The sequence below is a fragment of the Lithobates pipiens genome, unplaced genomic scaffold (genome assembly GCF_037356315.1).
Source record: "Lithobates pipiens isolate NorthernLeopardFrog02 unplaced genomic scaffold, aLitPip1_a1.2 Scaffold_13, whole genome shotgun sequence".
Lineage (NCBI taxonomy): Eukaryota > Metazoa > Chordata > Amphibia > Anura > Ranidae > Lithobates > Lithobates pipiens.
The window spans coordinates 229,838,334-229,852,445 of record NW_027507718.1 but is presented as its reverse complement, the minus strand read 5'-3'; the positions used below and the strand labels follow the sequence as shown (position 1 = coordinate 229,852,445).

Sequence of the window (14,112 nt, the reverse complement as noted above, 5' to 3'; positions counted from 1 at the left end):
ACACCTGCCCATTGAGTTGGAAAATTGGTTATATCCTATGTTCGACACTAGCTGATGCTAAACCTTTTGTATTTATGATAACTAAGCCATTACCTGTTAGATGGAATACATCATTTTCCTATAATGTCTACAGCTATTCACATGTAAACTGATGTTTTTTCCTTAATAAACATTCCTTCTTAAGAAAAAAAAAATCTAGAACATATTTACTGTATATGGGATTTTTGGTATTCAGATTGGTCAGGAGGCTGTGGTGAGGCCCAGTGTTGCCTCTGGCAACTACAGAAATTGGCCATGAGCCAGGGCCCAAGGTAATATTGTTTTTTTGGGGGGCTGGAAAATAAGTAGACTTTGCATTTTCAAACTCGTTGCTGAGCTCTTCATTGTGTTATAGAATTAGCTGATTAATGAAATGCATAGTAAGATAATCACAAGTCTCTGTAATCCCCTCTTGGACGAACAATTCTGTTTAATATTTAAATGAAACGCAAAGGTTTAATACATTTTAAAGAAAGTGCAAAATAAGAAAAATAAAAAGGCCCATGGATGATCAAAGTAATTTATGGGTTTAATAAGTTAAAGAATTTAATGTTAACTGAGCATGCTGTGGTATTTTAGGAATAGTTACAAAAATGCATGAGCAACTTGTGTGAACGTTTTGGTAAATTAAATCCTGTAAGATATAATTTCTAGTATTTTATATAAGTTTTAGTGCTGTAATACTAGTGTAGTGTAATGCAGTGTAGTGTAGTGAGGAAAGTTTAGAGGAACTGAATTTATTCTCTCTTGAGAAGAGGAGATTAAGGGGGGATATGATCACCATGTATAAATAAGGGGTCCATATAGTGAACTTGGTGTTGAGTTATTCACTTTACGGTCATCACAGAGGACAAGGGGGCACTCTTTACGTCTAGAGGAAAAAAGATTTCATCTCCAAACACGGAAAGGTTTCTTCACAGTAAGAGCTGTGAATATGTGAAATAGACTCCCTCCAGATCCGGTTCTGGCCAGCTCAGTAGATTGCTTTAAGAAAGACCTGGATTATTACCTAAATGTGCGTAATATAACTGGGTACTAACATTATAGGCAAAGTTGATCCAGGGAAAATCTGATTGCCTCTCTGGGATCAGGAAGGAATTTTTCTCCTGCTGTAGCAAATTGGATCCTGCTTTTCTGAAGGGTTTTTCGCCTTCCTCTTGATAGACTGTAGGTATAGGATTGGGTATAAGGGATTGTATGATACTTTTTATTTTATTTTTATTTTATTTTATGGTTGAGCTGGATGGACTTGTGTCTTTTTTCAACCTGACTAACTATGTAACTATGTAATTAACACATTACAGGAATTATTCTAGGCATCTCTAAAATAGTAAATTATGCACAAAAACAGTGAACTGTAATTATGCTGCACCTAGATTTGCATAAGTAATAGAACTCATTAATAATTCTATATGATAGGAATTATATACATAATTAATAGAAATAATACTGTTGAGGGATGCAAATTATAAACCTTAACAACTTTTTAAAAGTGGGAATGCTGTTCTAAGGATTTTGGAGAGGAACTACAGACTACCTAGCTAAAATTATATTTCCAATCCCTGATAATTGTCCCTGTATGTGAATTAACAAAAATTTACCTACTAGTCCATGTAGTCCAGAATTGTCTTCCTTCCAGCCCAAAGTTCAACTTATTCACCCTCAGCTTAGAACAAAATCCTGTGCATGCACAGACGTGTTATGGGTCAGAACCACTACATGCCTGAGCATGCATGGGACTTGGTTCCAAGATGGGACTACTGGTCCATGGAGTCCATGTTTGCCTTTCCAAAGTTCACTTTAGACTGAGCCGAGAGAAACTTGCAGCAGTCTGCACATGCACTGGGATCTTGTGCTTAAACACTGAAATACTTCCTTTTGGGATGTGATGTAGACATCCCAGGAGGCAATGAGTGGCTGGTCCACGTCATCACCGACTACACTAGGATTCAGGAAGTGATTTAACGAAAAAATAAAAAAGGTATTTCACGTTTTTTTAAGAATTTATATGTTCAAAATATCATGCAGTAAAGTAGGGCAATATTTGTTAATAACAATAATTTGGACATATTTCTGAATTGTTTTTATCTTCTTGGATGACATCCAAATCTGCACACATTTTATGGCTTGTCGAGTACATTCAATTATATTTGCAATAAGCAATGAATAGATAACACCTACTTGGTAAAAGCTAGTGTGGAATCATAGCATATTGTCACACTGTAAATAACACATAATTCACAGTCTCTTAAGTTTAAAGTGTAATAATTGCATAATCACTACTCACCCAGTCCTTTCCCCAAGCTAGTCTCAGCTTACTTGATAACCGTTCAAAGATGCTTTAACTCCAGTTACTGTTTTAGTACTGCAGAAAAGGGAAGGAAGGCTTGGGATTATTTGAAGAAGGTGTGCAGAGTGACACACTATTAATTTAACCATTGCATTGCTAGAGTGTCTTATAGCAAAATGATTTGTTTTTTAAATTAAACCTGAATAAACTGCAAAAATAAATAAATAAATATATAGTAATTGCTGCAGTTTGTCTAATAGGATTTAGTCTAGGTTATCAAATACTTACATATGCGAGTATGGGAACGCGTGTAACCCACAGGCACCCGCAACGAAAACACTCTGCCCTTTAGCATTTAGTGTGCTATTAAAGTGTAAGTCCACCCTAACACTAAAATCCTTGCATCTACAGACATCCACGATCTAACACTAACCTATCAAACCCTGTAAAGAAGAAATCAGTATACATACCTTTTTTGAATCTGATCCGACTTGGTCTCCAGCAGCAGAAGCTCTACAGAGGACATAGCCCACAACGGCTGTGAAATAAATGGGGCGTGACATCACCCATAGACTTAGTATGGGGCTTCCTTTGTTGGCTGTGTCCTCTGCACCTGCCCAGCTCAGCATTGGATCGGCTTCAAAAAAAGGTATGTATACTGATTTCTTCTTTACAGGGCTAGATAGGTTAGTGTTAGATTGTGGCTGTTTGTAGATGCAGGGATTTTAGTGTTAGGGTGGACTTCTACTTTAAGTATAGATGGCACCTTCATGCATTTGAAAACGCAGCAGGTTTTTGGGTGAGTGAAACTGAATGGTGCCACAGCAACATGAGGTTCCGTGTGGCTTCCCTGCAAGTGAGTTTTAGAAAAAGGTTTGTAGATTACCTTGTCCCGGCCAGTGTCGGGACAAGGTCATCTGCCCCCCCATCCCAAAATGCAGTAGCATTTTGTATTAGCTAAAATCCCCTCCTTCTCCAAAAAGATTTGAGCACTAATCTGCACACTTACCCTAAGCATAAAATTCCTTTGCAAGCCCAAATTTTCACAAACAAAAAGACCCCCTCTTTCAGTTCAAATCCAGGGGGGACCCACACTAGAGAGGCCACTGGCTGTCAGATCACCACTGTGCAGTATTTGCTTACCCGCCCACTACACCCATTGTTTTCTGGGAGAAGATGGGGATGGAAAAACAAACTGCACAGTCTCGATCTGACAGTCATGATCCAGGAAAGCTGTAGTGGCAGGAGGAAGGAGCTGGAGGGGAGAGAATGTACAACCCACACACGTCCTCCTGGCTTTATCCTCCTCTCTTGATCTGGCTTGTCTCTTCCAGTGCTAAGCTGGCAGGAGTACTGAAGCTGAAATCACTTCTCCTGACAGCTTGTAGGTAGGAACTCTCCATGCAGCGCCGCCCCCCCCCCCCCATCTCACGGGATACCACTGCGTCCAGGGCAGCTGTCCCTCCTGCCCACCTGTTGTCTTGTTCCTTGATTGGGCTTTCGCTTCTACCTGTCTCTCTGCCATACTTCTCATCCCCAGGGCCTCCAGTCATGTTATATGTGTTAAGGAGCACTGTGCGCAGCAACAGCACGGGAAGAGTGACATCATTTATTTGGGGGTCAAAAGGCACTTCTGGATTGCTTATAATGGGATTTGTGGGATTTTTGTGGTCATCTTCTTTAGTATGTGAACAAGACAAATCTGAACTAACCTCAATAATTGACTGCCTACAAATCAACAAACTATATCCTGGGATAAAGTAAAAATAATATAATGTATTCAGTCATTTAAGCCTACGTTTACCTAAAACAAAAACAAAAAAACAAAAAAGTCTGCTCAAGAAATATTGCTTATCTTTGGTACGATGTGTCTCTTGTGCTGATGCGTCCCCCTTTTACCATAATCTTTTTCCTACACTGCCCCCCACCCCATCACTGTCTTCTTCTGGTGTCTTTTCACCCACCTACTCCATTGATAGAAGCCATACTACTGCTTCCATTATTGAAACATGATCTATGAATGGAGGAGGCAGACCTATCGATCATCTGCCTGACCTCCATTCATAGATTGTGTTTAATTGAAAGAAGCTTTTGTACAGCTTCTATGAATGAAGCAGCTGGGTGGAATAGGCAGGCCCCTTGAGAGGCTATTTGAGCCAGGGGGTGAAACCCTTATCCATTTATATCTTCAATTTTTGTGGTCTTAGCAATCTGCCATCTAGAGGTGGACTTTTATTAGCATGTTTGCTCTATGTTTGATTGATCATTTAATACTGCTTTTTTCCAAATGATGTTTTGATACCAATAATTTTTTTTTTGAACCAATACATATCTATATCATACTGTTATTATTGTGTTAGGCAGCACCTTGACGCTCCCTCAAGGTAGACACACTAATTTGCTGACTGAACATTAACAAATTATATTGTGTGAGAATTGTAACATTTATTTGAGTGTCGCTCACTGCTGGGAAAGGCTGTATTGGGGCATCCAGGAAGAGACACGTGGTACTGACAGTGTCCATGTTTATTAGGAAGTCAATAAGTAACGCCTCATTCAAATGGGCGCTGAGCCCCATACAATGTGAATGAAGCATTTGTTTACACTTCTGGAGCTCTGTGCAGGCAACCTATGGTATGGAATGTGAATGCAGAGACTGTACAGACATAGCTGGACGTTGGCCGGTTGTGCAGTTCTTAACGAACACTCTCTGCCTTCAGGACAGTGCACTTGCATGCTGATGCAGCTTGATTCACTTACATAGGTTACCTGCATTCAGCTTCAGGCAGCTCTAGACATACAGTGCCTTGAAAAAGTATTATACCCCTTGAAATTTTCCACATTTTGTCATGTTGCAACCAAAAAGGTAAACATATTTTATTCGGATTTTATGTGATAAACCAACACAAAGTGACACATCATTGTGAAGTGGAAGAAAATGATAAATGCTTTTCAAATTCTTTTTACAAATAAATATCTAAAAAGTGTGGCATGCATTTGTATTCAGCCCCCCTGAGTCAATACTTTGTAGAGCCACCTTTCACTGCAATTACAGCTGCAAGTTTTTTTGGATAGATCTACCAGCTTTGCACATCTAAAGTGACATTTTTGCCCATTCTTCTTTGTAAAATAGCTCAAGCTCTGCTCAAGCTCCGTCAGATTAGATGGAGAGCATCTGTTAACAGGAATTATCAAGTCTTACCACAGATTCTCATTGGATTTAGGTCTGGACTTTGACTGGGCCATTCTAACACATGAATAGGCTTTGATTGAAACCATTCCATTGTAGTTCTGGCTGTATGTTTAGGGTTGTTGTCCCGCTGGAAGGTGAACCTCCTCCCCAGTCTCAAGTTTTTTTCAGACTTTAACGGGTTTTCTTCTAAGATTGGCTCCACAACATGATGCTGCCACTACCATGTTTCACGGTGGGGATGGTGTGTTCAGGGTGATGTGCAGTTCTAGTTTTCTGCCATACATTGCGTTTTTCTTTTAGGCCAAAAAGTTCAATTTTGGTCTCATTCGACCCTCATAGCACCTTCTTCCACATGTCTGCTGTGTCGCCCCCCCCCCTCCACACACACACATGGCTTCTCGCAAACAGCAAATGGGACTTCTTAGGGCTTTCTTTCAGCAATGGCTTTCTTCTTGCCACTCTTCCATAAAGGCCAGATATGTGGAGTGCATGATTAATAGTTGTCCTGTGGACAGATTTTCCCACCTGAGCTGTGGATCTCTGCAGCTCCTCCAGAGTTACCAAGGTCCTTTTGTCTGCTTCAATGATTAATGCTCTCCTTGCCCAACCTGTCAATTTAGGTGGACGGCCATGTCTTGGTAGGTTTACAGTTGTGCCATACTCTTTCCATTTTCTGATTATGGATTGAACAGTGCTCCGTGAGATTTTAAAAGCTTGGGATATTTTTTTATAATCTAACCCTGCTTAAAACTTCTCCCCAACTTTATCCCTGACCTGTCTGGTGTCTTTCTTGGCATTCATGAGGCTGTTTGTTAACTAAGCTTCTCTAACAAACCTCTGAGGGCTTTACAGAACAGCTGTATTTATACTGAGATTGATTTACACACAGGTGGACTCTATTTACTAATTAGGTGACTTCTGAAGGCAATTGGTTCCACCAGATTTTAGTTAGGGGTATCAAAGTAAAGGGGGTTGGATACAAATGCACACCACACTTTTCAGATATTTATTCATAAAAAAAATTGAAAACCATTCATAATTTTTCTTCCACTTCACAATTATGTGCCACTTTGTGTTGGTCTATCACATAAAATCCCAATAAAATACATTTACATTTTTGGTTGTAACATGACGAAATGTGGAAAATTTCAAGGGATATGAATATTTTTTCAGAGCACCTTATAAACAAATGTTTAATTCATGCTGTATAAGCCTCTGTATCTGTGTGAATAAGGTCTTAGCCCTTATACACTCGGTCGGACATTCCGACGGAAAATGTCCGATCGGACCGTGTTGTCGGATAATCTGACTGTGTGTGGGCTCCATCAGACTGTTTCCGTCGGAATATCCGACGGACAAAGTTTTAGAACTGGGCTATAAAACTGTCCGACAACGTGATCCGATCGGACTTTGTCCGATTGTGTGTAGAGAATTCCGATCGGACAAAGTGCCACGCATGCTCAGATCAAATTCCTAGACCAAAGCTATTGGCTACTAGCCTGAATGTAGTCCCGTCGTAACGAAATAACGTCGTCACATTATGTATGATCAGATTTTCCGACAACTTTGTCCGACCGTGTGTATGCAACACCAGTTTCGGACAAAATCCGTCGGACAAAATCCGACGGATTTTGTTGTCGGAATGTCCGACCGTGTGTACAAGGGCTTAGGCCCCTTTCACACTTTCCTGCAACTTTGGACATCAGTGTCACATGACAAGTTGTATCCCATAATTACCAACGATAACCAGTGCAATGTGCGACCTTGCATGTGATGCACACCGCACTGCAGTGCAAATCCCATGCAATGTCTGTGCGATGCGAATTCAGCCATACAGAAGCATGCATTAAGATAAAAAACATTCTGTGTGCAGCATCCCCCCTCAGTCCTCCTAATACTTACCTGAGATCAATCTCGATCTATCGATGTTGCACGAGAGACTCGGCTGTCCAGGACTATCCCTCTTCATTGGCTGAGACAACAGCGTAGCACCATTGGCCCTCGCTGCTGTCAATCAAAGTCAGGGGCCAAATGAGGAGAGAGAGAGGACGGGGCCAAGCTGCTGCTCCATGTCTGAACGGACACACAGAGCTGCGGCTCGCCTCGGCTCAGCTCGGGTGCCCCCATAGCAAGCTTCTTTCTGTGGGGACACTCAATGGGAGGGAGGGGCCAGGAGCGCCAAAGAGGGCCTGAGAAGAGGAGGATCGGGGCTGCTCTGTGTAAAACCACTGCACAGTGCAGGTAAGTATTACATGTTTATTATTTTTAACAAAAAAACAAGACTTTAGTATCACTTTAACAAATTTTAACATCCAGATAACTGGGTAATTCAACAATTTTAATGCTATACCACTGATTATCACCCTCATCATAATTAAGTACACATGCTTGACAAATTACTGATTATGTAATTTCCAGTAATTTGTTTCCTGTTTGTTAATGTTGCCTAAAATGTATGGATTGGGGCTGATCTAAGGTCAGAAGTGTATGCAATCATTGAGGCTGATCTGAGAGTACGGATGAGCCGAACAACCCCCCCCTTCAGTTCGCACCAGAACAGGCAAAAAATTTGGAAGAATGCACGAACACCGTTAAAGTATATGGGGCACGAACATGAATGCTTATATGCAAGTTATTATCATAAAAAGTGTTTGGGGACTGGGTCCTGCCCCAGGGGACATGTATCAATGCAAAAATTTTTTTTTTTTAAACTGACGTTTTTTTCTGAGCAGTGATTTTTTTTTTTAATGCTTAAAGTGAAACAATAAAAATGTAATATTCCTTTAAATATCGTGCCTGGGGGGTGTCTATAGTATGCCTGTAAATTGGCGCATTTTCTCATGTTTAGAACAGTACTACAGCAAAATGACATTTCTAAAGGAAAAATTGTCATATAAAACTGATTGCAGCTGTAATGAATTGTCGGGTCTCGGCAATATAGATACAACTCATTGAAAAAAAGGGCAAGAGTTCTCCCCCAGTCCATTACTAGGCCCTTTGGGTCTGGTATGAATATTAACCCCCGAACAAAAATGTTATAATAGAAATTGCATGGGGGTCCCACCAAAATCCATACCATTCCCTTCAGGTCTGATATGGAAATTAAGGGGAACCCTGCACCGCATTAAAAAAATGGCATAGGGGTCCCCCCAAAATCCATACCAGACCCTTATCCGAGAACGCAACCTGGCAGGCCGCAGGAAAAGAGGGGGGACGAGAGAGCATCCTCCCACCTCCTGAACTGTACCAGGCCATATGCCTTCAACATGGGGGGGTGCATTGAGGTCTGACCCCAAACACCTTGTCCCCAAGTTGATGGGCACAAGGGCCTCATCCTCATCCTTGGATAAGGGTCTGGTATGGATTTTTAGGGGTGACTCCTATGCCATTTTTTTTGGCACAGGGTTGCCCTTAAAGTCCATACAAGCCCTGAAGGGTCTGGTTTGGATTTTGGAGGGACCCCTACGCATTTTTAAAAAAAAATTTGGTTGGGGTTCCCCAATCAGTTTTAAATGACAATTTTTTCTTTAGAAATGTCATTTTGCTACGGTACTGTTCTAAACACGGCAAAAATTATGTCACTTTACAGGCATACTATAGATACCCCCAGACATGATATTTAAAGGAATATACAATTTTTATTATTTCACATTTAGCATTAAAATTACTGCTCCCAAAAAACTGGTAGTTTTTTAAAACATTTTTTTGCATTGATACATGACCCCTGGAGCAGGACCCGAGTCCCCAATCACTTTTTTGTACAAAGGGTTTTTATTGAAATTATAGGTTAATACAGAAACAGTGGTGGACAGAAATAGTTGTAAAAATTTCAGATATCAAAAAGTTTGTCCGAGACACAGAGATTTACGCAAGTTCCTAGAAATCCAAATGCGATCATGTGTGGTCAGCAAGAGGTTGTCACCCAAACACTTTTTAAAATTAGCACTTTTGATTTTTCATGTTAGTGTCCCATAGACTTTAAACCCTTGTACACACGATCAGAGATTCCGACGGAATGTGTCCGATCGGAGCATTTTGTCAGAATATTCCGACTGTGTGTGGTCTGCATTGGACTGTTTCCGTCGGAATATCCGTCGGACCAAATTTTCCAACTTGCCGGAAATATTTTCCGACAAAATGCTCTGATCGGACATACTCCGATCATGTGTAGAGAATTCCGATCGGACCAAGTGCCACGCATGCTCAGATCAAATTCCTACATCAAAGCTATTGGCTACTAGCCTGAACGTAGCCCCATCGTAACAAAATTACGGATTTGGTTGTCGGAATCTCCGAGCGTGTGTACAAGGGCTTACGGTGTTCCAGCGGCTTTCAAATTTGCCCCGAACACCGCATATTGTTCGGTGTTTGTAGAACTTCCGAACAACCAAAGTTCCTCCCGAACTTATGCTCGGGCCGAACCGTTCGCCCATCCCTATCTGAGAGCAGAAGTGTGTTGAGAGGGACTGACCTAAGGTCTAAAGCAGCTTTTCTCAACCTTTTCAACACATAGGAACCCTTGAAATAGTTCTCCAGTCTCGGGGAACCCCTGCTAAAAATGAGAAATCTACAACTCTGATACATTAGTGTGATGGTCAGTGGGAAGAATGGTCCTTACAGTTGTGGTCATTGGGAAGTATTACCTCCTTACAGATAGCTAAAAAGATCAATGGTGTCGGTGGGAACTTATCCAAGAGGTAGAAATGGCCCAATGCTGAAGGAACCCCTAGCAACCTCTGGAGGAACCCTAGGGTTCCACGGAAACATGGTTGAGAATCACTGGTCTAAAGAGTATGCATTGAGGTTGGTCTAAGGTCTGCAGTGTATGCATTGGGGCTGATCTAAGGTCAAAAGTGCATGCAATCACTTGGGCTGATCTAAGGTCAGAAGTGTATGGATAGGGTCTGATATGAGGTCTTAAATGCATGAATGCATTGTAGCTGATTGGAGGCCTGAAGAGATTACAACTGTGTTCTTATTAGAGTATTTGTGTTATCCAATGTCTAAAGTGTATGTATTGATGCTGATCTGAGGTCTGAAGTGTATGAAGTTGAGTTGATCTGGGGTCTGAAGTGTATGAATTTGGGCTAATTTGAGGTTAGAAGTGTATGGATTGGGGCTGATCTTGGGTATAAATTGCATGCATGCATTGGGGCCAATCTGAACTCTGAAGTGTATTCAAATTCCATGCAGATAGTGTCCTGGCTGGAAATCAAACTGAGGACCCCAGTAGACGCTATAAAGCCAATGTGATGCTCATATGTAAGTTTAATGCCGCATACACACGATCGTACATTCCAACAACATAAGCCATGGGATTTTTTCAGATGGATGTTGGCTCAAACTTGTCTTGCATACAAACAGTCACACAATGTTGTCGGAAACTCCGAACGTCCAGAACGCAGTGATGTACAAGTATGACGGCACTAAAAAAGGGAAGTTCAATAGCCAGGGCGCCACCCTTTGGGCTCCTTCTGCTAATCTTGTGTTTGTCTCGTGTTAGCAGAAGTTTGGTGAGAGACGATTTGCGATTTACAGACTCGTGCTTTTCCGATCATTACTGCTCTTCAGTCTGTGCTTGTGGGTTCGTATCTGATTTTTAGTGCGTGTAGTTAGTTCGCATTTGTTTTTCAGTGCGTATTTTATAGTACGTATTTGATTTTGCAGTGCATTCTTGTCCGCTCGTTTCTGATTTTCAGATTTCTCTTCTCAGGCCTTTCTGTTTTTCAGTGAGTTCTGTTATTTCGTTCTGACCAGCCGACTGTTTTGAAACCATGTTGTGCAGGGGCTTGGTGTTGGGGTTCTTATTACTTTGACCCAAGCCCAGTCCATGAACAGGGCAGGGAGGAGTTCATGGACCAAGAATTGGTTACTCCAGCGTGACCAATTCTCGCACATGCCTTTGTTGCGGGAGATCCAGGAGAATAGTCCTGATGATTTCAGGAATTATCTCCCGATGACGGACCCCGTTTTTCACCATCTGTTGGCTTTGCTGCCCCCTTATATTACCAAGCAGGACACCTGCATGCGACAAGCCATCACTCCTGAGCAGAGTCTAGTCACCACGTTGCAGTACTTGGCGACAGGGAGAAGTCTGCCGGACATCAAGTTCTCGACAGGCATCTCCCCCCAGGCTCTGGGGATCATTATTCCAGAGACCCATTCTGCCATCATTCAGGTCCTGCAGAAGGACTATATTAAGGTAAGATTTCTCCTTTAACATCACATTCTATGTATTTAATGTTTGCTAATGTATTGTATTTATTTTATAATTCCCTAATTACCATGATTGTAATATGCTGCGAATGTCCCCTATGTCCTCATGCATGCTGGAAGTTTTTAAACTTAATTTTTTGTCCTCCATGCATATTTGCTTTCACTAACCTTGCCATCATGCTATCCTGGGCCCATGCTATCCTGGGCACCTAGCCTAGTCACTTAACAATGTATTTTGTCAGCTCCATAGTACTGCTTTACCCTAAAACCCCCCTAAAATGTGTTTAAATTTTATTTGTGTGCTTAAATTCATGCAGTGTGCCAGAGGCTTTTCTTTGGGGTAATTTGGAACCCTCCCTCCCCCCAACCGCTAAGTCAACTGATAACAATCCTCTATCTGCTGCCAAAAGTATACACACTATACCTACCTCTTTTGTGTTGTTAATATATATGGATGAATTCACCAAAGCATGTAGTGAAAGGGCCTGCCTGAATACTTTCAAATGGTACTGTTTAAAGTTTTGTTCTCCTATTATCTTCATAGGTAATTGCAGAATGTAAAAATGTGCTTCAATTAGGACAGTGTGTATTCATATTTTTGTATTATGAAACTTCTTACCTGTCCAGTGGGCTGCCAATAGTGTAAGTAAGGAGGGGCTGGCCAAAGTAACACATGATTATGCATTCAGCTCTCAATAAAGTGGAGATAGTTACCTGTCCAAAACATCTCCCCCCCCCCCCCCCCCCCCAAAAAAAAAAATTTTACAATGGGCCATCAGAGGGGTTGAGGAATCTTATAAGTGGACCTTATACTTTTGTCTTTAAATACTCCTTAAAATAAATGTTAACCACTTGACCACTGGGCACTTAAACCCCCTTCCTAACCAGACCAATTTTCAGCTTTCGGTGCTCTCACATTTTGAATGACAATTACTCAGTAACGCAACACTGTACCCAAATGAAATTTTTGTCCTTTTTTCACACAAATAGAGCTTTATTTTGGTGGTATTTAATCACCGCTGTTTTTTTTATTTTTTGCGCTATTAATCAAAAAAGACAGAAAATTTGATTAAAAAAAATTAAAAGTCGTTGTTTCTTTTAAAATTTATTGCAGAGTATTGGTGAGTATTGGCAGAGTATTGGTGAGTATTGGCAGAGTATTGGCGAGTATTGGCAGAGTATTGGCAGATTATTGGCGAGTATTGGCAGAGTATTGGCAGATTATTGCAGTGTTGCAGAGTATTGGCAGAGTATTGCACAGTGTTGCAGATTATTGCAGAGTATGGGCAGAGTACTGCAGATTATTGGCACTGAGGAGCGCTGTGGGCACTTCACATCCAGCCCACAGCGCTGCTGCCATCTCTCCCCCTCTCCCCCTCTGCCCTCTCACTGTACCGATCGGTTTGTTTACAAGTGATCGCTCCATCATTTGAAGGTGCAATCACGAGGTAAACGGCCGCTATCAGCGGCCGTTTACCATGATCCAGTAACGGATGTTCCTGGTTGCGCACCCCAGGGGGTGCGGGGGAGCAAGTTTCTGGGAGGACATCCATGGGCGCCCTCCCAGAATAAGCCTACCACGCTGTAGCTGTCTTTTGGCTATGGCCCGGTCGGTATGTGGTTAATACTGATGTTGGCCAAGAATGTTTGTGTCTAATCTGCTTGCAATGTTATATGCAAAACTACTCATTTTTTTTTCTTGTTTGACTCCACAGTTTCCTCCAACACCACAGGAATGGCAGACTGTGGCTTCCCAATTTGCCCAGCGGTGGGACTTTCGCAACTGCGGAGGGGCAATTGATGGGAAACACATCCACATAGCCCCCACCCCCCAACTCGGGGTCATACTATTACTACTATAAGGGGTTTAATAGTATTGTGATGTTGTTGGTGGTGTCGGCGACATATGAGTTTCTTTATGTGGACATGGGGAAGAATGGCCGGATGTTGGATGGTGGAGTCATCGCAGAGACCGAGTTTTACAGACGGCTCCAGAATGGTGGCTTGGGATTGCCACCTGCTGTAGAGAATGTGGAAGGACTCCCGTTCGTCTTTGTCGCTGATGAAGAGTTTGGCTGGGTGATCACCTGATGCGGCCATTCCCCATGAGGACTCTCACCTCGGACCAGAGGGTTTTTAACTACTGGCTGGCCAGAGCCAGAAGTAGACATGTGCATTCGTTTTCGTCCGAATGCATTTTCGTCCGAATTTCAGGTATTTTCGTTTTCGTTTTGACAAACGATAACGAAAGCACAGAATCCGAAAAACGAAAGATCCGACATAAATAAATGCTTTATTTTCGTTGTTACAACAGTTCGATATATACCGGTAATAGGAGATTCGATGTGACTCTGACAATAACAATCTGTGTCTA

At 41.8% G+C, this 14,112-nt stretch overlaps 1 protein-coding gene across 1 annotated transcript in view; it reads right to left on the bottom strand.

Annotated features, from left to right (window-relative positions):
* The window catches only part of LOC143976080 (nuclear factor interleukin-3-regulated protein-like), a 68,228-nt gene extending 65,822 nt beyond the window's left edge, over window positions 1-2,406 (bottom strand). Inside the window, exon 1 of the mRNA XM_077478554.1 lies at window positions 2,327-2,406. The gene's annotated coding sequence lies outside the window, so the exon portion shown is untranslated. The remainder of the gene's footprint in view (window positions 1-2,326) is intronic.
* Window positions 2,407-14,112: the final 11,706 nt, after the last annotated feature.